Source organism: Lissotriton vulgaris, chromosome 4_1, assembly GCF_964263255.1.
Source record: "Lissotriton vulgaris chromosome 4_1, aLisVul1.2, whole genome shotgun sequence".
Taxonomy (NCBI): domain Eukaryota; kingdom Metazoa; phylum Chordata; class Amphibia; order Caudata; family Salamandridae; genus Lissotriton; species Lissotriton vulgaris.
The window spans coordinates 799697164-799724720 of record NC_141691.1 but is presented as its reverse complement, the minus strand read 5'-3'; positions in this window follow the sequence as shown (position 1 = coordinate 799724720).

Sequence of the window (27557 nt, the reverse complement as noted above, 5' to 3'; positions counted from 1 at the left end):
AAATAACAAAACTTGAGTATTGTTACTTGAGTAAATTGCAGCATTTGTGTAAGTGAAGGATATTGCCAAATTAAAAATTACGATTCTTATTCCAATAAGATGCAATAGAATGTAAAATGTGTAACAGCTGTAGGTGCAACATTTACCAATGTAATGCAAAAAAGATTAAAAAGTAGGGAAACTGAAGGATACTGAAAAACCCCAAAAAACTTTTCAAATTCCAGGAAGTTGCAACAGTGGTGAAAGAGTGTGATAAAGTAAAGGTACCATTTTCAATTCAAAATCCATGAAGATGCAGTAGGAAAGAAATGAAAATCTTTTGCACAGAAATCCAATCATCTGAATTTTTAAAAAAAATAATTTAAACAAACAATAACAAAACGTAATGTTTTCATTATTTGCAGAATCTCTCAGGAACCAACAAAAAGAAAAGAAAAGAAAACTGAACACCAAGAAAACAGCTTCCAAAAAAAAAAAAGAAGACAAGACTTAAAAGGTAAATCAGATCAGAATACAACAGAAACAAAGCAATTAAATAACAATACTTGAGTATTATTACTCGAAGAAATTATAATTTTTGTGTAAGTGAGGAATAGAGTAAATTAGAAATTTGCATTCTAAGTCCAAGAAGGTGTAAAAGTATTGAAAATACAACAGTATTGATACAACAGTTGCTAAATCAAAAGCTTAGGCACAGTAAAACAATCATGTAACATATTGTAAAAATCATTTAAAAAAGCAATAACTAATTCTTATGATTTCTTTGTTTACAGAATATCAAAGACCCAACCAAATAAAAGCCAAGCAAACTCTACATCTCCAACACATTTCCCAGAAAAAGAAAAAAAGACAAGACTAAAAAGGTAAATCAGATCAGAATGCAACACTGTTATACCAAACAAAAACATTTAATATTCTAAATCGAGGAAGGTGCATCAGTATTGAAAGTGTGAGATAGTGTAGGGGCCAGATTTACTAATCTAACTTCAGGAAGGGGCAGCAGTATGGAAAGAGTGGGATAGTGTAGGACCAAGATGTATTAATCTTACACCATGAAAGTGAAGTAGTAGGGAAAGTGTGAGATAGTGTATTTGCCAGATATATTTTCCAAAAACCTGGAAGGTACAGCAGTATAGGAAGTGTGGGATAGTGTAGTGGCTAGATTTACTATTCTAACTCCAACTGTATTGTAGTGTAGAAGCAAGATTTACAATTCTACCTCAAGGAAGGTGCAACTGTAGTGAAAGTGTGGGATAATGTAGGGGCAAGATTTACTATTCAAACTCCAAGAAGGTGCACCAGCAGGGAAAGTGTGGGATAGTGTAGGGGCTAGAATTACTATTCTAACTCCAGGAAGGTGCAGTAGTAGAAAAAGATTAGGATAGTGTAGGAGCAAGATTTACTATTCTAACTCCAGGAAGGTGCACCAGTAGGGAAAGTATGGGATAGTGTAGAAGCAAGATTTAGAATTCTACCTCAAGGAAGGTGCAACTGTAGGGAAAGTGTGGGATAATGTAGTGGCAAGATTTACTATTCAAACTCCAAGAAGGTGCATAAGCAGGGAAAGTGTGGGATAATGTAAGGGCTAGATTTACTATTCTAACTAAAGGAAGGTGTAACTGTAGGGAAAGTGTGGGATGATGTAGTAGCAAGATTTACTATTCAAACTCCAAGAAGGTGCACCAGCAGGGAAAGTACGGGATAATGTAGGGGCTACATTTACTATTCTAACTCCAGGAAGGTGCAGTTGTAGGGAAAGTGTGGGATAGTGTAGGAGCAAGGTTTACTATTCTAACTCCAGGAAGGTGCACCAGTAGGGAAAGTGTGGGATAGTGAAGGAGCAAGATTTACTATTCAAACTCCAGGAAGGTGCAGCTGTAAGGAAAGTGTGGGATAGTGTAGGGTCTAGATTTACTATTCTAACTCCAGAAAGGTGCAGCAGTAGGGAAAGTGTGGGATAGTGTAGGGGCCAGATTTACTATTCTAACTCCAGGAAGGTGCAGTTGTAGGGAAAGTGTAGGATAGTGTAGGCTCAAGATTTACTATTCTAACTCCAGGAAAGTAAAGCAATAGGGAAAGTGTGAGTTAGATTGCTAACAAACTTATGATAAGTAAATGCACATACTAAAACATTTTTTTTTTCTTCACAGACAATGTCCACTCAGGAAACTGCTTCGTACATAAAATCCAATAGGGGAAACCATTTATTAAAACATGCGGGATATATATATATTGTAAAGAAAGGATAAGTGAACCACGTAGACATTGGAGGTGTGTGCAATACTACTCATCTCATTGCAGCATTGCAGCGGCAAAGCGGTTACCCATGATGATAACAATATTAAAACAACCGAACATAACCTCTGCAATGGAGATTGAAGTAAGGGAAACCTTAAATGAAATGAAAGAAATTGCATGCACCTCCAATGACACTACTGGATCTATATTACAAGAGGTTGCACAGCATGTTCCTAGTCATGTTGCTAGTAGTATGCCTATTAATCCCAATTTGAGAAGAATTATACAATGACAAAAGCAGGCAAGTAATACTCAAAGTTCAACTCCTCATACTTTTTCTGACATTCAAATTCCTAATGAACTCACTATTTCTTTTTCTAATGAACCTTTCCTCCTGCACGACAACCAAAACCCTCAAAAACGTATTCTTATCTTTAGTACACCCCCCAACCTTGTTAAGTTAGAAAATAGTGAGATTTGGATGATGGATGGGACATTTAAAAGTACACCCCATCCTTTCACCCAAATTTACACTATTCACGCAAAGATTAATCACAATGTAATTCCCTTAGTATATAGTTTGCTACCTGATAAGCAATCTGCAACCTACACTGAGCTTTTATCAGTGATTAAAAGCAACACATCCAATAAAAGTTCTGGGAAGATAATTGTTGATTTTGAATTGGCTATGATCAATGTGATCACTAAAACGTACAAATTCAGGGATGTTTTTTCCATTTTTCCCAGGCATTCTGGCGTAAACTACAGAAAACATCCCTGGTTGCAGAGTACTCAACTGATAGCAAACTACAGTTTGAATTAAAAAAACTTACAGCTCTTGTTTTGTCCCTCCTGAAAGTGTAGACGAGTACTACACAGCTATTACAGAATCAGAATTTTTTAATGAAAATGAAGATAAATTGACACCCTTACTAAATTATTTTGAGGACACATGGATTGGACATCTAAGCAGATCGAGTCGCAGGAGGAATCCACGTTTCCGTGTGGAGTGGTGGAACTGCTACACGAGCTGCTTGGAAGGAGAAGGCAAAACAAACAATGCCATAGAGGGATGGCATAACTCCTTCAAACATACAATTGGCAAAACAACACCCTAACTTCTACTCATTTTTGGAAACTTTGAAGAATGAGCAAAGTTTTCAAGAAATGAGAATCTCTCAAACATTAACTGGTAGTCTAAACCCACGCATTTCCAAAAAATCAAAGGAAATGTCTGAGAGACTATTGGCTATTCTACAACAGTTTTCGTTGAGTGTGGCTTTAGACTACCTTGATAATGTTGCTAACATACTACATTTCTAACTTTAATCTACACCTTCCTTTCCAGCTTTTACCTAAATTAAATAAAAGATTCAATTCAATTGGCATTCACATTTTTCTAAATTATTTTTTAAAATCTAAAGTCGGGTCAGCTTACCTTTAGTTGTCTTCTTTTTTTTCTTCCTCTTGTTTCTCCAATAATAATCCATTTGGAGGCAAAATCCAATCAACCAAACAAATAAAGTAAAAGTCCAAAATCCACAAAATCCATATTTTTACGAAGTCAATCTTGAAAATTATCAAAGGTCCAGATGCATCCTTTTTAAAATCCAAAGTGCACGAAATCCACATTCTTTAAAACTCCATCCTGAAAGTAATCCAAAGTCAACGAAATCCATGTTTTTTTTCAAATCCATTTGGTATGGTTTCCAAATTCCATATACATTCTGAAATTCATCCATACTCCAGGAAATCCTTTTTTCCCCAAGTCCATCTTGAAAGGTTTCTAAGATCCATGTACATCCTAATAATAATCCAATGTCCATGAAAACCATGTTGTTTCCAAGTCCATTTGATGAAGTTTTCAAAAACCATGTACATGGTGAAAGCCATCCAAACTCCTCGAAATCCATATTTTTCACAAGTCCATCTTGAAAGGTTTCTATCGTCCATATGCATCCTAATAGTAATCCAAAGTTCACGAAATCCATGTTCTTTCCAAGTCCATCTGGAAAGGTTTGTAAAGTCCATGTGCACCCTAATAGTAAATCATAGACTATGAAATCCATGATTTTCCCCACTCCATCCTGAAAAAAATTCAAAGTCCACGAAATACCTGTTGTTTATACCTGTTGTTTACAATTCCATTTGGTAGGATATCCCAACTCCATATACATCCTGAAAGTCATCCAAATTCCATTAAATACATTTTTTTCAAAATTCCATCTTTTAATTTTGCTGTAGTCCAAGTGCATCCTGATAGTAATACAAAGTCCAAGAAAACCATGTTCTTCTAAACTCCATCCAGTGTAAAGAACAAAATAGACGAAATCCTTTTGTTTTAAATATCCATTTGAAAAGCTATCCAAAGTGAATATACATCCTAAAAGTCATCCAAAAAATAAGAAATCCATTATTTCACAAAATCCAACTTGAAAGAGTGAAAAGGTCCATGTGCATGGTGATAGTAATCCAAAGTCCAAGAAATCCATAATCATTCTAAATCTTTCTTGAAAGTTTTTCAAATTCCAGATGCGTCCTACAAAGAAAACATCGTGCACAATATCCAAAAACATTCTAACTCTATACTAAAATAATTCTATTTTCTAGAAATCTAATTTTTAACTATGTCCTCCTTGCACTATGCGAAACATCCTTGCTCTATTTCATAACTTTCCGAATGCCAATATTTTCAAGATTCTAAAACGCAATACGAAACACAATTCCAGTATATAAAGTTTATACCAAAAACAACACCAAATTATTCAAAAATCAACGAAACCAGCTATGTGTCAAACATGATCTTTAGTTTTTCATATTACATGTATTCCGTGCACTTTGAGATTTGTATTAGCAATGCATTTCACATTTTAACTTATTATAATCAATAAAAAGTATGACTTTGTAATGTATCATTTTGAAAAACTTATTTTTTACAAAAAGCATCTACATTTTACATTACCCTATTATTTACAGCGACCCGACAAAAGGCATACTATAGTAACATGATCGGCGACATGCTGAAATAACATCGTATACATTACTATAACATATGCAACCTCTCCTTATCCTTTCTTTACAATATATATACCCTAATTACCATTGTTAAGTTTATAAATAAAGTTTAAAGAGTTTCCTACCTGAGCGCAGATCAGCTTCCTGCTGCTTCCTCCTTCGACGCTCTTCAAAATGGCCGCTTGCATACACGTTTACGCGTCGACGTCATCTGGAGCAACAAAGATGAAAAAAGGACTATTTATATTTAATAATTTAACGTACTAATAAATTTATTTAAAAATGTTTCTTTACATTTGAAATTTTGAAAAAAATATTATATGAAAGAATAAAATGTCAATAATATTAACATTATTTTTTTAATGAAAAAAACAAATCATAAAAATCGTGTCTCTGTTTTTAATAATGTAATTATTCTAAATATGATTTTTTTATATGTAATAACAGAAAATTATGATAAATACAACGTACTTCTATACTTATGCCATTTCCATTCAAATCTTCTCAAAAGTACCTTTTTTACAGCTTGCAAAGTAGTTCCGCGGGACTCATAACTTTAACTATGGAAATAAATAAAGGACAAAACTCTCCATTGAATTCAATAGAAATGTGTGGGAAAATGTCATTCATTAATGTTAAAAGATATATTTATAACATTTATTAAATTCATAACAATATAGATGTGTCTTCTGACATTTGTACATATTTCTCCAATTTTTAATTTTTTCATACAATTTTTAAATCTAAATTTTAAAAATATATTTCACTAATCTTTAATTAAATATATTTTTAATTAATATTATAAATGTTACTTTTCTTTAAAAATGTTTGTTAATTTTTTTAAAAGATTAATTATTAAAAACATGACAATACTAAATTAAATATATTTTTATATAATTTAAAATATGATTTTTGTAAATTATTTCTTTTTTTAAATTAAATTAAAATAATTAATAACAATAGTTATAAGATTTTTAAATGCTAAATTTTAAGTAATAATCTTGACCAATTTAAATATTAATTAAAAAAAATTACTACAGGATTAATTTAATTTCATCATATAAAAATAATACTAGAATGCTATTTTTAAAATCCTTTTTAATTTTTAATAACTTATGCATTTTTATTTTAATACCTACATACAATAAATAAAATGTTAAAAATATACTCATTACTCATAATTTAATTATTACTTGAGTATTATTTTTAAATAAATATTTTTATATCTACTCATTACTCATACTTGAATTATTACTTGAGTATTAATAAAAAAAAATCATTTTTACATTTACTCATTACTCATAATTTATGTATTGCTTGAGTATTAATTTTAGATAATTATTTTTACATTTACTCATTACTCATGTATTTAATACTTGAGCATTACTTTTAAATAAATATTATTATTATAAATTATTAATATTATATTATTAGTATTAATTTAAAATGCATATTTTTTGATTTAACTATTACTTTATAACTATAAATTAATATTAATTATTACTTTAAAATTATGTTCAAATAAATATTTTAAAATGTACTCATTACTCATAATTTAATTATTACTTGAGTATTAATTTCAAATAAATATTTTAAAGGATTAAATAAAATAAAAATCTTACCATAAAACATACTTACGTTGTAAAAACGTGCGTTGCAATGACATCTGCGTTGTAATGGCATGCATTGTAAAGTCATGCTTTGTAAAAGCACTTGCGTTGTAAAAGTTGCGTTGTAATGGTAGTGCGTTGTAAAAGTTGCGTTGTAAAGGATGTTTCCCCCCAAACTCCTTCAGTAGCTCCAACAGGAATGCCGCCAATGACCTAGGCGCCCTAAGATTAAATACATACATCATCGGAATAGAATGATAAGATGTGTCTAGTGTGGCCCACCTCTATCCCCCTTACCCACATGACCATACACACCATTATGAACAATGGCTCCACTGCCAAAGCAAACAGCAGAGGCGACAAAGGGCACCCCTTTCAAGTATCCCGCTCTGTTTCCGATCTGACCTATACTGTTCCACCTTCACATGTGTGCCCAGGCCAAGGTATAACAATAGAACGCAGGCCCTAAAGTGGGGCCCAACCATCCCCATGGCTTTCATCACGTCTAGGAGATACTCTCAATCAACGGTGTAATGTCTTGGCGGCCACAGAGACACAGACACTGGGAAGACTGTCGGACCTTCTTTACTGCACGTCTGCTCACTTTCATCTTCATCGGCTAATTGCCTTCCCCATCCCTGGCTCCTCCCTTTCCACCCACCTTCGTCCTTCCCCTGGGCAGGTCCTAGTGCCCTTGTGTGTGCGCTCACGTCGCTACATATCCCCCCTCTGTAAAGAAAACCAAGAACACAACAATGCATCAACATCTTTTCGTTCAGGTTGCTGAAGATCGCCACTTACAGTTCTTCAATGAGGCGAGACGGTTTGATAATGGTCCGTCTGGGGCGCAGCTGAGGATCAGGGGTACCTCTCTCAGGTTCATCAGGAGTCTGCATCAATACCTGACTGCTGCTGACCAGTGCCTCAGAACCATTGTCCTCAGAGATTGGTTCAGTCAATAGTTCTTTTACGTTAGGGCTGCACTTCCTAAAGTGTGCCACATTCCTGGTGACTCGTCTTCCATTCTTTTCCGCGGTGATCATGGTTCCTTTCTGTTTCAGAACGTTCAGCGGGGTCTCATGATACTTGCAATCAGTCTTTCTCTGCTGCTCTTGCCGTACCAGCACCCAGTCTCCTTCACAAATTTCAGCGTGAGAGGCTTTTCGACGTTCGTCCGCATGATCAGAATCAGGATACAGAGTATTTGCAGGGAGGTTCATCATGGGCAGTCTGGTGCTCACTGGCCTACCTAGCATGAGTGTGGCCGGACACTTGCCTGTGGTGGAGTGAGGCGTGTTTCTGCATGCACGTAACACTTCATTGAACGCTGTTTGTATGTTCTTTCGAGTGAGCTCCGCCTGCTGAATGGCTTTCTTGACCGTGGCCATAAAGCGTTCGACCATTCCATTTGCCTGCGGCCAGAGTGGTGTAATTTTTCGATGCTTGAAGTTTAAGTGGTGGGCGAAGTCGGCAAAGTCTTGGCTATTGAATGAGACCCATTGTCAGATTTTACCACTTGGGGAATGCCCCACACGGCGAAGACTTCATCCAGAATTGGTATGGCGCTGGATGCTTTGGTGGACGTGCAGAGTTGTGCAATGGGGAATCTGGAATATTCATCCATGATGACAAGGACATATTGCCCCGACTTGAACGGCCCAAAGAAATCAACTGCATCGTGTTGCCAGACGCCATCCGGCAGTGGAGACATTTGCAGCAGTGCAGGGGGATCTGGACGGCTCACTAGCTGGCATTGTGGGCAATCTTTCAATGTTGTTTCAACCATTAGATCCAGCGTCGGAAACCAGACCCACTCTCGCAGTGCTTTTTTCGTGGCTACTATGCCCCGGTGGCCTTCATGGGCCAGGTTGATGACCCCTTGTCTTAGCTGTTTTGGAATTACAATTCGAGTGTCTCTTAGGATGAGCCCATTTGCCGCTATTGACAATTCATCATGGACGTGCTTGAACGCGGACATCTCTTGGTCATTGCTCTGATCGCCTTGTCCCATGGCTTCTGAGTATCGCCAGCTATTAGTCTGTATGCGGCGTTTGCCTTACTGCAGGGTGACATCTGAATGTGTGGCCTTGCAGATCGCTTCCAGCAGAACAGCAGGGGTTCTAGCCTGATCCACACGAAATGTATGTACTCCTCCACAATCGACCGTTTGGACTTGCTGGTCAGATTTGGGTGTCTGGACATGTAGTCGGCGGGGTTTACCGCCTTCCCCGGCTTATGTACAATGGTGTACGTGTTTTCTTGCAGCCTAAGGCCCCATCTCTCTATTCGGGGCGGCATCTTGGCTCGAGGGTTTCCAAAAATAGTGATCAAAGTTTGATGGTCAGTGACAAAGGTGAAATGCTTCCCAAAGATGAAGATATGGAAGTGTTCGCAGGCCCAAACTACAGCTTGACTTTCCTTTTCTGGCTGTGAGTATGCCCACTCCGTGTCAGTTAGACTCCGACTGGCGTACGCCACGATGTGACGTTGGTCATCATCTCTGTCATATTGCGCTAAAATAGCTCCTAACCCCACAGGACTTGCGTCCACCGTTAGTTCTGTCTTCTTTTTTGGATTGAAGTAGGCCATGTTTTCAGCAGGCTCCACTGCTTTCTTAATGTCTCTGAAAGCACGTTCACATTTTGTGGACCACTGAAATGGCTGCCCCTGTTTGGTGAGAGTTCTCAGGGGGTACCTTATTGTGGCGTAGTCTTGTATGTACCTGGAGCAGTAACTGGCCATGCCCAAAAAACGAACGTACGTCTCCAACATCACCTGGGCTCGGGGTATCATTGAGTGCGGCTACTTTATCGGGATCAGGTTTCATGCCCTTTCCAGAAAAGACGTGGCCGAAGAATTTCAGCGTTGGTTTGTGAAATTCACATTTGTCCTGATTGAGCGTGAGGTTGGTTTCCATTAGAGCATGGCAAACCTGATCCAGCGCTGTGTCATGCTCTTGAGTGGTGGCTCCATACTCCAAGATGTCATCACTATAGTTCAATACATAGGGAATATGATGGATTGTTCTCCGAATTGCTTCCTGAAAAATTTCAACGGCTGAAGACACCCCAAAACTGAGTCTTTTGTATCTGCAGAGCCCCAAATAAGTTGAAAATGTTGTGATGTATCGAGATCGCTCATGCAACGCCAGTTGATGGTATCCTTTGTTAAGGTCCAATTTTGAAAACATTTTAGCTCCATTGAGTGACGCGATCATGTCACTAATGTGGGGGCCTAGGTGCCTCTCCCTCTCTATCGCAGTGTTTATTAGGCGCTCTCATGTCCACACATAGACAGACTTGGTCCGTCTCTCCTTTCTTTGGAACTAGTACCACCGGAGAGACCCAGGGTGTTGGTCCATCTGTTCTCTTTTTTTTTTTAAATTTTTATTTTTGGTGCAAAACAGAAATAGCATTGTCATCATCATCAGCCATATAGTCATATACATTTGTAGGGTCACTTGTGAATACAAAATAAACGTAAAATGATAGAAGGTGTAACCGCCCCTTGATGTCCTGTCGTGAGTCCGGTCTTCCTGGTGATATGATGAAGAGGAATATACATGTATCGTAAAAATACAGTTTGCTTTTTATGTTTTTTGTTTGTGTTTTGCCTTTAAGAAACTAAAACAGTAAAAAGTGCACACTTAGGGGCCGATTAGGATGGCGGACGGACTTGCGTCCGTCCGCCACCCTTGAGGAGGAGGGAACGTCCGCAGGGGCTGCGGCGTTCCCTCCGTCCTGATTAGGATGTGACCGCCAGGGTGGCGGTCACATCCTCTATATTTAACATTGCGGCGGGTGCAGCTTCAAGCTGCACCCGCCGCAATGTTAAAAAAGCATGTGTTACATTTACATGCACAAAGCGGCAGGGACCGCACGGTGCCTGCCGCTTTGTGCACGCAAATGCAGGGGGGTACCATAGGTACCCCCCATGTGCACCCCCCACCCCCCATTCACCCAGGGGGCCCGCAACGGGCCCCCAAAGTGAATGTCCGTATGCTTTTCCATGGCGGAAAAGCCGCCGTGGAAAAGCAGTTTTACACAAACATCATAATATGGCGGACGGTGTCTCATAGACACCGCCTGCCATGTTATAGCTTTTCCGCCGCGGTCGGAAGCCGACTGCGGCGGAAAAGCGGCGGACGGAATTCCAGACCCACCAGCCATCCTAATTTGGCGGTGGGTCTTTGGTGACTCCGCAGAGGATTTTCCGCCTCCTCCGGGCCGGAGGTGGCTTCCGCCGGCCCGGAGGAGGCGGAAAATCCTCCATCCTAATCGGCCCCATAGTACGGCATGTACGTGAGGTAGCGTCTTCAATATCTCGCATCACAGTCTATCTACAGAGGGACCAATCAGATGTTCCTATGCCCCCCACCCCATGTCACCCCCCATACCACCCTCTCTATGCAAGTCCAGCCCGCAACCGTGTATATCACCCAACAATCATCCACACACCCAATCAGTGGTCCTCGTCACTCTCAGATCCCTCGAGATCGTCCTCTTCCAGTGGTTCACATATGTCCCCTCTATAGGAGTTCCAGGGCTGCCAGACCCCGTTCCATTTACGTGGGTTATCCCTCAGTTTATACACCGCCCTCTCAGTCAGCATAAGCATGTCCATGTTGCGGATCCATTGGGCCAGTGTGGGGAGATCAGCCGACCCCCACTTCCGTGCTATATCTCGTTTCGCTGTCACCAGCCCCACTGTAGTCCAAGTTCTTGCATAAAAGGAGAGGTCGGTCGGCCCCCAGATATTCAGCAGGCACAGTCGCGAGTCCAGAGTGAGTGAGGTGTGTAGTGCTTGGGCCATGGTGCGCAATACCCGCTGCCAGTAACTAACAATCAGTGGACATTCCCAAATCGTGTGTATGAACGAGCCCTCTGCCCCGCAACCTCTAAGACAGTAAGGATGATCAGCCCTGTGTAGTTTGTGTAATGTCGTGCGAGTGTAATAAATCCTGTGTAGAATTTTTAACTGCACCAGGCGGAATTTGGAGGATATGCCTGCTTCACGTGGGGACGCCATGGCAGCGTTCCACTCGGTTTCGTCTAGATCACCCACCTCCAACATCCATTTGTCTTTCAGTTTCCCCAGTGGATCAGGCATATTGTTAACCAATTTGCGGTACGTCATCGATGTCGCCCCTTCCTGCAAGTAGTCAGTGAGTAGACGGTCTTCCAGAGGGGAGGATTCGGGTGGGGATGTGTCAGGCGGGATCGCCGCTTGTAGTGCATGTCTGACCTGAATGTACCTGTAAAGCTCTGTGTCCCTCAAATCATATTGCTCCTGCAGAGTTGCAAAGGAAATTACTCCCTCCCTCGTCCACATGTCCCCCACTGTGGAGATGCCGATGTTGTCCCACTGCGTGAAGCCCTTGGAGCGTCGCAGGTGGCCCAACGCCTTTGCGTCCCATAGAGGTGTGAGTTTTGTGATGGTCCCATCCCATTTCAACTTTGCCTGTGCCTTGTACCATAATCGAACTGTGTGTTTCGTAGGCCCAGTAAGTTTCGCCGCCACACCACGGTGGTACAGTGGGGCCAGCAAACTGTTCGTACCCAGTTGTACCCTGTCTGCCTTGAACGCTGGGTCCTCTTGCGGGGCGTGTATCCACTGATCAAGGATTTTGAGCTGGGCCGCCCAGTAGTACAGCTGTATGTTGGGTAGCGCAATGCCCCCATCGTACCACCCTCTGTTCAATTTTGCGTGTGAGATTCGGGCTGGTTGGTTACCCCAGAGCAGACCTGAGATCTGTGCCGTTATTTTCTGGAGGAAGCTATCCGGCACCAAATACGGAGCGTTTTCGAGGACGTACAGGAAGCGTGGCAGAGCCATCATTTTAAAGAGCGCAGCCCGTCCTAGTAGCGTTAAGGGAAGTTCTTTCCAATGTTGTACATCACTACGGAGACGGACTAAGGGGGGCTGCAAGTTCAGTCGTGCGAACTCTGCCTCGTCCCGGGTGATATGGATCCCCAGATATTTGAAGGACGTGTGCGCTAGTTCTAGCGGACAGGAGTCCGGGAGCGGCGGAAGTGGTCCCCGTAGCTCAAAAATTATGGACTTCGCCCAATTAACGGTGTAGCCCGAGACTCGCCCATGTGCAGTACAGAGAGCCAGGAGGTTAGGGAGGCTCTCTTCCAGGTCTGTAAGATAAATCAGCATATCGTCCGCGTAAAGGGACACTCTATCCTCCCATTGCGGGGTCCATTGAATCCCTTTCAGGAGTTGCGTGGTGCGAATCGTAACTGCCAATGGTTCCAAAACCAGAGCGAAAAGGAGGGGTGAAAGCGGGCACCCCTGTCGCGTGCCTCGGCCTAAGGATATAGTTCTGGAAATGTGGCCGTTGGCCACCACCTTGGCTATGGGGTCTTTGTATAGCATGCGTATCCAGGAGATAAACATCGGGCCAAAACCCATACGTGCGAGCACTGCAAAGAGGTAGTTCCACTCCACCATGTCGAACGCCATCTTGGCGTCCAACGAAAGGATCGCGGCCGGTTCCCGCAGCAGCGGGATTCGCGCCACTACCCCATGTACCCTGCGGAGATTTAAAGCAGTACTGCGATGTGGCATGAAGCCGGATTGGTCCGGGTGGATCAATTGAGGTAAACACGGCAGGAGCCTGTTCGCCAACACCTTAGCGATCATTTTGGCCTCTGGATTCAGCAGGGAAATGGGTCTATACGACGAGCAGTCGTTGGGGGGTTTACCTGGTTTCGGTATTGCTACGATAGTTGCCAGCCGTTGATCCGGTGGCAGCGTACCCTTCACTCTAGATTCTTCGTACATATTAAGTAGGGGCGTGCTCAGGGACTCCGTCATAATTTTAAACCATTCAATGGGAATCCCATTGGGGCCCATAGCCCTACCCGGATGAAGGGCGCCGATAGCCAGCTGAATCTCTTCCACCGTCAGGGGCGCGTCTATGTCTTTTGACGCCTCTGCCGTCAATTCCGGCAGGGGAACGTGCTCAAGGGCAACCCGGACCTCACCCTCTCCCACCACTGTCTCTGGGGTATACACTTTAGTAAAATAATCCGCGAGGACTTCCACTATCTCGCCGGGGCAGGTGTGGTCGGTGCCATGTGAGTCAGTAAGTTGCAGGATGTTCCACCCTCCCCCCTGCCTCTTGTCCAACCATGCCAACAGTTTACTGGCTTTGTCTCCGATGTCGTATACCCTATGTTGCGTTGCCGCAATGTCCGACACCATGATCCTCCACAGGTGATCGGTGAGGCGACGCTGATGGACTTGGAGATCATGGAGTGTGTCATCCGAAGGACTTGCCATATGGGCGGTGTTGGCCCTCTCGAGGCCCAATTCTAGGTCCAAGGCCTCTCGTCTGTGTGCCTTTTTATGATTCGCAATTACGGCAATAGCCTGACCCCTAAACACTGTCTTGTACGCTTCCCATAACGTAGAGGGGGAGTCTACCGAGGACCGATTTTCCTCGAAGTAGAGCCGCGTAGCCTTCTTCAGGTCTTTATTTATCTGGGGAACTTTTAGATAACCAGGGAAGATCGGAAATAGCCTTTGTCGTTTCGTACCTGTGGTGGTGATCGTCAAGGTGAGTGGTGAGTGATCTGAGACGCCCCGTGGATGTATATATGTCTCGGCCACAGTAAGATGCCCGTTAATCAAAGTGAAGAAATAATCTATCCTAGAGAGGCAGTTGTGTGTGGCCGAATAATACGTGTATTGCTGCTGGGTAGGGTGTAGTGTGCGCCATATGTCCACCAACCCCTGTGCATCCAGAAATGTCTGGAGCCTGTTGGGCCCTTCTATGTGTGTGCGTGGGGGGAACCGGTCTAAGGTGGTCGTGAGTGCCATGTTAAAATCCCCGCCTATGAGTAGGTCCCCATCCGGGAGTGTCAGCAAAAATTTACCAAGATCCGGCAAAGCCTCAGAGTGTAGTGCTGGTGGTATGTAAACAGAAACTACGTTTAAAAGTTTCCCCTCCCACTGGCCATGAACTGCCGCAAAGCGGCCATGAGCATCGGTGGCTGTAGACTTTACAATAAAATGGGACGATTTCTTCTGCAGGATGCCCGTGCCACGGGACCCCGAAGTGAACTCAGCGTGTACTACCATGTGATAGCCTCTCCTATCTAGGGCCTTCGTGGCCGCCCCCGTCAAGTGTGTCTCCTGTAGGAGAATGAGAGCAGGCCCCCGTCTTCTAATCCCCTGCAGTACCAGCCCCCGTTTAATCTTATCCCCCAGACCTCTAACGTTCCAGGACATGACAAGCAGTGGGTTCGGTGCGGTGTGACTATCCGTTCCAGCCATAAGAAAAACAGTGATCCGCCATGAAGCCCCTTCGCCGTTGGCGAGGTGGCAAGCTGAGGCAGGTGCAGGGCAGGTGTGACAGTATCCCACATTCCAATCTCTCAGTGCCCCGAATAGACCAGATGCTCTCAGTTACGTGAAACATGCCTAGAAACATACGTGTGCTTAGAACATGAACCTGCAGGACCAAAAAGTCCCGTAGTGCAAACTTACCCAACTCCTGTTCCCCCCCCCCTCCCTGCCCCTCTGCTGCACGGACTCAAAACTGCCCGCCCCCCCAACTGAGCAGAGTGCATACCCCATCCCCCAAACAATGTACTTGCGCGTTGGGGTGAGGGACTCTCCGCTGCCGGCAGTCTCTCATTCACACCCTCGGAGGCCCTTCACCCAGTGTCCAATGGCGGGAAGCGCTTACGCAGCATTAAAGTCTCATTATCAAAAAGAATAAAAAAGTTTTCCAGATGGTCATTGTTCCTCGAACTCTTCCCTGCCACCTTCTGCTCCCAAAGAGTCACTGTTGTCCGGTCCCCCTCCCGAAGCCTGGGAGTCCTGGCGTCGGCCTCCAGTTCGATCTTTCTTGGGACGATTTGTCCGTCTGTGGTTCTGACCCGGTCTCCAGCCCTCGAGCCACTCCTGTACGTTTTCAGGGTTGTCGAAGAACCATGTTTTGTTCTCCGCCACCACCCGTAGTCTCGCAGGAAAGAGCATTGAATATGGCAGTTCTCTGGACCTCAGTTCTTTTTTCACCTCAAAGAACGTTCGTCGCCGACGGGCGACCTCCGCTGTGTAGTCGGGGAAGATGGCAACGGTAGCGTTTTGGATCTTGAGAGGAGGGGAGGTTCTGGCTGCCTGCAAGACAGCGTCCCGGTCACGGAAATTAAACAAACGTGCCACGATGGGTCGTGGGGCAGCCCCCGGTTTTGGTTGACCTCCCGGGACTCGATGGGCCCTTTCCACTGAAAAAAAGTTGGACAGTCCCTTCGGCTTTAGTTTCCATCTGTTCTCTTGATGATGTCGGCCTCAAGTAAGTCTTAGAGCTCTTTCTCCATGGCTTGTTGCAAGTGAAATAGGATTTTTCTGTGGTATTGGGCCACTGGCGTGATTTGCTCGTTGATGTGGAGCCTAATTTGGCAGTTTTTCATCTTCCCAAGACCTTGGAAAAGCTTAGGAAATTTCGGAGTGATGTCCAGTTTGTCGTCAACTTTATATAATATGTCCACAAGTCTTAGCCGTTCGGCTGTGGGTAGACTCAATAGGCAGTCTGCCTCAGGCCCATCAATTACATGGATGTAGGCTTGGATGGTGCGATCTTGATATGCTAGATCGGTCGGAAATTTCCCAAGGCAGGGGATTGGCTTCTTTCACATCCACGTGTTTACTCGCACATGGGCATTGATCAATTTGGGTGGTGTCCTCATTCTTTGATATTCCGCTACTGGTATATAATTGAGAGACGCTCTGCTGTCCAGCACAAACTTGGCATGGTGGGAACCAATTTTGATGTGAAGTCGTGGATATTCTTTTAGACGGTCAGGATTCGCTACAAAGCATATGTATTCGTTGCTGTCTTGTGAGATGGGTGACAGGGATCTAGACTCTCTTGATGAAGACCGGCGAGACCGATACGTTCGGCGAGAGTGACAGCTGGAGTGTGACGACCCAGTGGATGAATCTCGTCTATCATGTACTGCTCTGGCATGGTGACGGCTGCTTGAGGGACGGAACTGCCTGGTGGGCTCTCGTTAATCCTCATTGTGAGGAGTTCCGCACACGCTTTCGAAGTGATAGTCTCTTCCACACTTCCGGCATCTTTGACCTAGAGCTGGGCATGTGTCTGCGTGTGGGAAATCATAGCTGCATCTGCAATACTTAAGTTGTCGTTCTGATCTTTTCTTGGTGCGACTTGAACTTCGTCCCCGACGGCTTGAGGTATGGTGCTGTTTTTTGGATCTGGAGGAGCGAGCTTGTGGTGGGGAGCGTCTATGCGTTTGTCGAGACTGCATTCTGAAAGCTTGCTCACGTTTCTCGCTTCTTCTGGCCTCCATTTTCTTTTCATGCTCATCAGCTTGATTGTTGACTCTTGTCATTTCCTCAATCTCATCTAATGAGTAACTTTTCTTTAGCAGTTTGCGCCTCAAAGATTCAGACAAGCAGCCTTCTATAATTCTCAGTCTGAGTGCATCTTCCGTGGAAAAAGCGTCGAAGTCGCAGTATCTTGCTAAGTGTCTCAGACGTGTGATGAATACACTCATTTGCTCACCTTTCTCCTGTGATGCCAGGTTAAACGTATATCGTTCATAATCGACATTCTTTTTGTGTAGGAACTTGCGGTTGAGCGCTTCAGAGACATCAGCGTATGAAGCAGCGGACGCAGCAGGCAACTCTTTTATGATCTGTCTGACTTCCTTGCCTACTAGGTTCCTGAAAGCGATCAGTTGCTGTCCAGCATCAGTCACATGGGACCCCTTCATGAAGTCCGTGAAATCTTCTAACCATTCTTGCCACCGAAGACCCATACCGCCACCAGATTCAAGAGTGAGGGGCTCTGGAGGGCGCAAGAGCGACACTCCCAACACATCCATGGAACCGGGTTCAGAATTTTCCTGACGAGATCCAGACATCGTGGGATCCTGTTAATCAGTCACGTACTGACGACTCTCTTCTGTTGGTTGCCTTGGTTGGACTTGCCACTGCTTATATGTGTTTATTTTGTCTTACAGTACATTCACCAATGTCCCTTGATTGCAAACTCCACCTGTATTCATTTATATTTTTACTATATATTTTTTTTAATTTGCCAATTTTTGTTTACTTGTCTTATTGCATCCATCAATGCTTGTCTACTTCATTCCTTGCAATCGCCAATGCTTGTTATTTGTTTCCTTGCACTCGCCAGTGCTTGGTATTTTGTTTCATTGCACTCGCCAATGCTTGTTATTCTGTTTCATTGCACTCGCCAATGCCTGTTTCTTTGTCTCCTTGCATTTACCAGTGCTTGTATGCTTTCCTCCTTGTACTCGCCAATGCTTGATGACTTTCGGGCTCTCTGCCTGACCCCAAAATGGCTGCCGATGAGCCCTGACAGGGGATGGGACGAGGATGCATGACCCCAAGATGGCCGCCGCGAGAGTCTCGTGTAGGCCGAGTTTTGGCCTTTTGCAGCCGGTGGCACAATAACTTCATCACAACTCCCCAGCCAAGATCGCCGGTGTCAGCAGGCACTCACCCTCTCATAGAGGCATCGTGGCAGGAGCATCAGGTGAGGGGGGCTCAGAAGGCAACCTCACATGATTAATGTAGAGCCGGGGTGGGCTCCCGGCGGGCAGGTAGATTTCAGCGCTACAACCCCAGGACACGCCACACGCACGCGGTGCAGTGGGGTGAGCACCGGACAGGCACACACACGTCCGGATAGCTGGGGTGGGCTCCCAGCACGCGAGGACGCTCGCGCAGAGACCCAGCAACAACGCGGTCAACGACCCACCACACTGGACTCCGCCTCAACTGCTGGGCGTCCAGGAATGTGCACCAACACAGTTAGCCGTTTTCCACACACCGCAGGTTCCGTGGCCACCCTCGTCGTCAGATGTAATGTCTTGCCGGCCACAGAGACACAGACACTGGGAAGACTGTCGGACCTTCTTTATTGCACGTCTACTCACTTTCACCTTCATCGGCTAACTGCTGTCCCCATCCCTGGCTCCTCCCTTTCCGCCCGCCCTCGTCCTTCCCCTGGGCAGGTCCTAGTGCCCTTGTATGTGCGCTCACGTCGCTACAAACGGTGTCAAATACCTTTTCAATTTTGGTCGAGGCCAGCAGTATTTCTTCCTACCTGTTCTCAACCTCATGGAGCACATGTGTTAACTACCTCAGATTAAAGGTTGTGTTGCAACCTGGAATAAAGCTGCACTGGTCCACATGAACCAGACCACTCATCACTGTGATCCTGTGACTGGCGAAAAGCTTACATAAGATTTTGATGTCAGAATTTATCATTGTGAGAGGCAGATATGAAGCAGGATTTAATTTGCCAGAGCACACACAGATAAGGCCCTCATGCATGCTTGGTGGTAGCACCTCCCTCTCCTTTGCTTCAAAAAACACTTCCAGTAAGTGCTGAGTTAGGGCCATTGCAAACCCCCTGGTAGAATTCCATCAGGTAGGCACCGGGGCTTTGTTCCTAGGTAACATTTTCAAGGCTGTCCTAAGATCTTCCAGTGTAATGTCAAAATCAAGATCTCCAGCTGCCACCGTTACCAACTGAGGCAAATACAAGGGTGCCAAGAAAACCTGGACCCGAATCATGGAGCTACGAGAGCCTCCCCCCGATATACCCCTTCCAAATGTAATTTAAAGGCACAAGCCACATCCCTCTGCCAGGCCGGTACTGTCCCGTCCTGTTTTATAAAGTGTATTCCCTACGGGGGAGCCAGGCCAACAATCTACCCGACTTATCTCCCTCCCAGTGTAGGCGCCGCCTGGCCTGTGTTGTGTAAGTGTGTGCGCATTAAGCCTATCCCATTTTTTAGCCATTGCACGACGTACCCTCTATTCCTCATGCTGATGATCAGGCCCAGTCAAGTCTAGACTCTGCAACTCAGCCAGTGGCCGTTACTCTGCTTGCAGCTCCAGCTGCAGTTGCCTATGCTCTCCAAAGGTCAAACCCATACACTGCCCCCTCAGCAGAGCCTTCATCGCATTCCATTTGCATGAACAGGTATCTGTCGAGCCCCAATGAGTTTGGGAATAGTTAATCAAGGCGCACAACAGATTATCGCTTTTCACCGCATCCTTTAGAATATCAACCAGTAGATGCCGGTTATGCGTTGGTGCCCTGCGCCCATTCCAGGACAATTCACAGAGCACAGGCGAGTGATCAGAGAGGTAACAAGCTGAGTTTGCTAAAATAGATAAATTATCAAGTGACAATCCCACAACCAGCACTCTGTCATGTCTACTCAATGCTCCATGCGCAGGTGAATGGTAGCTGAATGCTCTGTCCAAGGGTTTATGAGCCCTCCATATGTCGAGCAGTCCCAAATTAGACATTACCTCCTGCAGCGCTGAAGTCATTTGCGGTTTCATGAAAGATCCAGGGGGTGCCTAGCCCTCTCACCATTCATAACACAATCAAAATACCCCAGCAAAAGAAGCAGATGATCTACCTCCAAACCAATCACCTCCTGAAGATTAACGAAAAATCAGGGATTATCCACATTGGATGCATGTAGATTGAGCATGGCCAGGGTCGGATTGGGATCACAATTCGGCCCGGGCACTGACGAAAAAAGTGGCCCACATTCAAGAGGCGTGGCCCATATTTAATGGGTGTGGCCCACATTCAAGGGGCGTGCCCTTTCATGAAACACCATTTGCACAGACAAGGAATGAAAGTGGGAGGATACTGTTCTTGCACACGACACAGGGCCAAGGTGACAATGGCCTACATGCTGAGCAACTAAAAAAAATAGCAAGCCCCTTTTTGTCACAAAATTATTCCATCCCTCCAGCACAGGAGCACCGGAAAAGCAGCAAAGCCCCTGCTATTACTAACCTACTCAGCCCTCCCCAGACCTTCAGCTCAGGAGCACATGAACAGACGTAAGGCCCCTGCAATTAGTAAATTAATCAACCCTCCAGGCCTTGGGAAAATGTCCTGGCAGGGGAGCACAAAACACAACTTTCTGGGTCATCCAAGGTAGCCAGGTAGCCAGGTAGCCAGGGGGGAGGCTGAGGTGAAGCTGGTGCATGGAAAGTGCCTTCCCTGTGTGTTCTGGCAGTTTGAGTATTTACCATTTACTGTAGTATTACCCTTGTACCTGTGTATGGTACCCTTTTGTAACTTGCACACGTCACTTTTCTCTTGTAACACACTGTTTGCTCCTCTCACTTTTGTTTGCTTTAGATACTTGCACAAGTGCCACCATTGCCTACGTAACGTTTGTTCTTGTGCTGGAGTGTCTGCAATTAATTGCAGTATTATACCTCTACTTGTATTTTGTACGCTTTTGTAACCTGCACACATGTCACTTTTTCCTCCTGTAATGTATCGTTTGCTCCTCTTGTATTTTGGTTGCTCACTATTGTCACTTTTGATTCATGTAACTTAACGTTTGCTTTTGTAATTTGTCCACTTGTAATTTTCTCCTCATGTATTATTGCTGTTCCTAGTGTGAAGCGCTCTGACACCTTCGGTAAAGTCAGCGCTATATAAAATCGCATAAATAAATAAATAAAACAAAAAAATTCCAAACGTCACCAGGCCCCCTGTTGTATCCTCGTGCTTATTCTCGTGCTCGCCTCGCCGCATGCACTGGAACTTGGAATCCGATGTCTCGGTATTCCTGGCATTCCTGTGCAGCGGTTGGCGTGGGCTCTTCTCCTTCCTATCTCGGCTTACCAAATAAATTACCTTTAATCACCCAACGACGTTCAGAGTTCTTCTTCATTACCAGGTTACTTCACTGGCGACATCGGAGAAACGAACTTACGTAACTTCAGAGTCTACAGCCCCGGGACCTCCGGACAAGATTACCGTTGCTGAAGTCCTGTGCGCAATCCTCACAACGTCCTTCGCCGAAGTTCTGTCATCTTTGAATCAGAACCATCCTGAATATCCCGCTCTTCCTGCTAAAGCGGTGAGACTTATATGCTTTTTCTTCGTTTTTCTTCCTTTTCGCTGCCATTTAAATTGACGCATGCGCATTCTCTCGCGCTAGGAACACTACTTCTCGAGCAAACTGGTGCATGCGCATGAGCTCGCGCTCCACCTCCTGTGTACATCACAAAGGCAGCGTCAACACAAGCATCACAAAGGCAGCGTCAGCACAAGCAAATTTTGCGCTCCACATTCTACCTTACATCATAAAGGCAGCGTCAGCACTAGCAAACTTTACTTTCACAGATCTCTTGCCTTTATGACATCACAGAGCGTCTCTCCTCAATAAAGAACCACAATTACCTCACAATAACTCTATTTAGACTTTTCTCAAGGTTATTTATGTCATCATTTTATCTCTGAAAGCGCATTTACAATGGAAAGTTTTAATGCCCCACCACCATTTCTTGCAAGTCCAGGCGAACCTCCATTGGAGTGGAAACAATGGCGTGAAGGTTTTGAGGCTTACCTAGAAGCCATTGGTGGAGAAAATTATACGGATAAACGCAAACTCGCTATTCTCAAACATTCTCTTGGTGCTGAAGGAAGACAAGTTCTTTCTCATCTTCCTCCCCTTGCTTTAGACAATTCCTCTGAAGAAGAAACTGATGTTTATGAAAATGCCATCATGCAATTGGATAAACAATTTATCCAAAAAGTCAACGAAGTTGTAGCACGTCACAAGTTTCTTAGCAGACAACAACTTCCCATTGAACCCATAGATTCTTTTGTCAAAGATTTAAGAATTCTGGCTGCCAAGTGTAACTACCAACAGTTCCATGATCAAATGGTAAGAGACCAGCTTGTGCATAACGTTTCTGATGTAAAACTCCAAGAAAAATTACTCGATGCAAAGGATTTATCTCTTTCAAAGGCTCTTGATATTGCGCACCGATTTGAAGATATGAAGCTGGGCATCAAAGAATTGTCTGATAAAAAACCAAAAGAATCTTCTTTGGAATAACCCAATATTTCTGTGGTTCAAACTGTCAAGAAAAATACAACTGAATCTTTTCCCAACAAACCTATGTTTCCTTCTTCATCGTATCAAGGTTTCAGAAAAGAAGTAGTTTGTTTCAAATGTGGCTTTCCAGGCCACGTTGCAACTGATAAGAGGTGTCCCGCTATCGGACAATTCTGCAACTATTGTAAATCTAGAGGTCATTTTGCCAGAATGTGCAAAAGTCGCAACAGATCAAAAAACTTTTCTTCTGATTCTAGACGCCCCAGATTCTCTGAGGTTCATGCTGTGGACATGGATGATGATGTCTATGAGGATATTTGCACCATTTATGAAGTTGGGGAAGAAAAAAAAGATTCACCTTTCTGTATGCTTCAAATCGGATCCAAGTCTATAAAAGTCATGGCAGACTCTGGTGCAAAATACACGTTGATTGGTGGCGATGTTTTGTTGAAAGAATTTCCGGATGTTATATCCTTATTTCCTTCTGACATAAAATTAAGGGGTTATGGTAAAAAACCTATTGAGGTATTTGGGTACTTCCACTCCACCTTATCATTCAAGGGCAAGTCAATACCTGCTAAAGTTTATGTTGCCAAAGATGGGTCATGTTTACTGGGTTGGCCGCAACAAAGAGAGTTGATGATGAAGCTTGATCCCAATCATCCTGATCAAGTTCTGGGGTATTCTGATTTTATCAATTCTGTTGATGTGTCTCCTGACAATAAATGGGAAACACTTTTTCCACAGGTTTTTTCCCCCAAGTTGGGTTTGCTAAAAAATTTTAAACATAAAATTATTCTTAAACACAATGCTGTTCCCAAGGTACATAAAGTACGCAATATTCCTTTGGCTTTAAGGGAATCTGTTAAAAAAGAACTTCAGAGATTATGTGACTTGGATGTAATTGAGGAAATTGAATCCTCAGAATGGCTTTCTCCTGTAGTGGTGGCCCACAAGCCCAATGGTAAAATTCGTCTTTGTGTTGATATCCGCGATTTAAATTCTAATGTGTGGGTTGATAGACATCCTCTACCCAATATTGGAGAAATGTTCTCTAAACTTAAGGATGCATCTATCTTCACCACATTGGATTTGTCTAACGCATATCATCAGATTGCCCTTCACGAAGATAGTAAACATCTTACATCTTTTATTACCACTGAGGGTGCGTACAGGTATAAGAGAATGCCTTTTGGCTTAGTGTCCGCGTCCTCAGTGTTTCAGCGGGTTCTGCACAACATGTTCAAAAATGTTTCTAACGTATTATATTTTCAGGCGACATATTAGTTTTCGGCAAAGATGAATGTGAACATTCTGAAATTTTATTTAATGTCCTGTCCATTTTACAAGACAATGGTCTTACCCTTACCAAGGAAAAGTGTAAATTCAACAAAGATTCCGTTGATTATCTTGGCCATTCCATCAGTAAAGAAGGCATTTCTCCCAAATTGAGTTTAGTTAAGGCTATTGAAAATGCTCCCGAACCAGTTAACAAGGATCAGCTCAGATCCTTTCTCGGTTTAGCCGAGTATTATGCAAAGTTCATTCCTTCCTTTTCTGATAAAACTTCTCACTTACGGAAGTTGATGAAAAATCAACAACAATTCATTTGGGATGACAATTGCAAAGATCAATTCAATTTTGTAAAAAAATGTATTGTTGCTGCTCCTGCCTTATCTCCATTTGATACCAGTTGTAAATCATTTATTGTCACTGATGCAAGCAACGTTGGCATTGGTGCGGTGCTGATGCAAAGGCAAAAAAGTGGCTTTGTCACTATTGCTTTTGCATCAAGACCGTTACGTGGCGTGGAAACAAAATATTCTACTTTGGAAAAGGAACCTTGGCTTGTTGGTGGGGAATTGAATATTTTCGGAGATATGTTTATGGTACAAATTTTGTTGTACGCTCTGATCATCGTCCCCTTGTGGATCTTTTTACAACTAAAGGTTGTGGTAAAGCCACTTCCAGGATTGCACGATGGCAGTATAAGTTACAAGATTTCCATTTCTCTGTCGAATACATTCCTGGAGCGAAAAATGTCTTAGCTGACTTCCTTTGTAGAAGATGATAATCATGTTGCTCCTGATGATGATCCCGATAAAGTAGTGTCAATCTGTGAAGTGTCCAATGGTTGCATCTGTGAAGATGATTGGATTCTGGCTTGTAGTAATGATCGTGATTACTTGGATGTTCTGTCTTTTGTTAAAAATGGTTGGCCTTCCAAGAACAGTTTATCCCCTAGCATTTTGCCTTACTTTCATGTTGCACAAGAGCTTTCCATCCAGGGGGAAACTTTATTGAGAGGTTTGCTTTTAGTTGTACCACACAGTTTGAGAGATATCGTATTAGTCATGGCTCATGAGGGTCACCTGTTACCAAGGAAGCACTGATGGATAGAATAATGTTGCAGCAACATCTGGATGGTCTGATGAATATCGAGATCGATTCTGATTCCGACTAGTGCTTGCCTACATGAGGGCAAAAGGAGCGTCTGAGGTTCCGTGACAATTGTAAGTGGTGTTTTCGACTCGCCTGAATATGGTCGAGTCTGGTGTCTATGAACCGCAAATGACGAGTTTAGTGGGTGTACGCGTTTTCGCTGTGCTAACCTAAACCGTTCGTCTGTTACGTGGGTTTCTTCATCTGAACCCACGGGTTCCATTTTAGATACGGCATCCATTTTGTCTCTTACCCTCAAGTAGCCAGCGAACGGACACTGTCCGCTTCGTGACCCTGGGATTCCCAAACTTTTGCGGAAGACACGTGTTCCTTTGAGGGTGTCTTTATGACGAGGGGGATGATACTGCAAGGCAGATGGCCCCACTCGAGGCTCATCTTGCCGTGCCGGTCTATTGTCTCAGTTGTGCATTCATTAGGCACGTCTCCTTTGATCCCTGCAATCGTGTTTCTGATAGCACCCCCTTACACTCTTTTCAATCTGTTCGCTATCCTCATCTTCCTCTGCACCTGTTTCTGACTCTTCCTTGATTCGTTTATTGCCGGAATGGAATGCACTAATGGTGAGAAAATGTACTTTTACAGTTGGGAACCGGCAATGCTACTGTAATTATGTTCCGGGACCCTGAATACATGAAAGCGACCCCCTATGAAATTTACTGTGGGAACCGGGTTGTAATCTTTTGTTTGCCATGTTGCCGTATGACGAAAAACTGTATAAAAGAAGCGATCCACAGATACAATTTGAAGCAGTCTCCTTGAACCTACATGCTATGTACTTCTTGCGACTTCTGTGTTCCCTGCAGTAAATAAACCTCGAAATCTTTGACGCCGAAGGAAGTGTCCCGTGTCTCTGTCATTTGTACGCCGGAACAGGTAACCCACGAAGGTTTCAGGTGTTGTCCCTGGCACCGCTGGGTCTTAGAAAAACCCAGTCCTTCAGTGTCAGACTGACTTTTATCTCTAGTTTATATTCAAGAAAACTGGTGATTTAGGGCCAGGTGTAGGAAGGCTATTACCGGTCGGTAACGGCCGAAATCGGCCGTTACCGACCGGTAATAGCCTTTTCAGATGTAGGTGGTATATTTACCGATTAGGTAAAAAACGAATCGGTATTTACAGATTCGGTATTTACCGAATCATCATTTACGGATTCGGTATTTACCGAATCGGTAAATGAGATGTAGGAAGCACTTAAAAAGATGCTTTTGTGCTTTAAGGATTAGTTATTTACCACCAATTATTAGTTGGTGGTAAATGCAAATCTGTGCATTTACACCTGTGCCAGGGAACAGACATACATGCCCTGCTCACTGGAGTCAAGCTATCCAGGCTGAAGAAGGCCAGAAACCGGTCCTTGGACGCTTGATTCCGGTCTAGGCAAGAAATGGCTTGGTAGTTCGGGCTGGACTGTTCCCATGAGGCACAGGGTCAAGGCTGATTTCCATATAGCCAGTGTCTAACCTAGGGTGGTGTGGAGTGCAAAAAAACGATGGACTTAGGCCCAGATCTTTGTACTGGGGTGAATGTAAGACATTGTTCTGCATTCTGTTCATCAACTGTGTTTTTTGCAATTTTCACCCCGAGTGGGCTGGGTATGCTCAGACGTGAGTCCCAGGCTCTCCACATCACTGGAGTCAAGCTATCCAGGCTGAAGAAGGTTGATAGCCAGAAACCGGTCCTTGGATGCTTGATTCCGGTCTAGGAAAGACATGGCTTGGTAGTTCGGGCTGGACTGTTCCCATGAGGCACAGGGTTAAGGCTGATTTCCATATAGCCAGTGTCTGACCTAGGGTGGTGTGAAGTGCAAAAAAACGATGGTTTTAGGCCCAGATCATTGTACTGGGGTGAATGTAAGACATTGTTCTGCATTCTGTCCATCAACTGTGTTTTTTGCAATTTTCACCCTGAGTGGGCTGGGTATGCTCACACGTGAGTCCCAGGCTCTCCACATCACTGCAGTTAAGCTATCCAGGCTGAAGAAGGCTCATAGCCAGAAACTGGTCCTTGGATGCTTGGATCCGGTCTAGGAAAGACATGGCTTGGTAGTTCGGGCTGGATTGTTCCCATGAGGCACAGGGTCAAGGCTGATTTGCATATAGCCAGTGTCTGACCTAGGGTGGCGAGGAGTGCAAAAAAACGATGGATTTAGGCCCAGATCTTTGTACTGGGGTGAATGTAAGACATTGTTCAACATTCCGTCCATCAGCTGTGTTTTTTGCAATTTTCACCCCGAGTGGGATGGGTATGCTCAGTCGTGAGTCCCAGGCTCTCCACATCACTGGAGTCAAGCTATCCAGGCTGAAGAAGGCTGATAGCCAGAAAC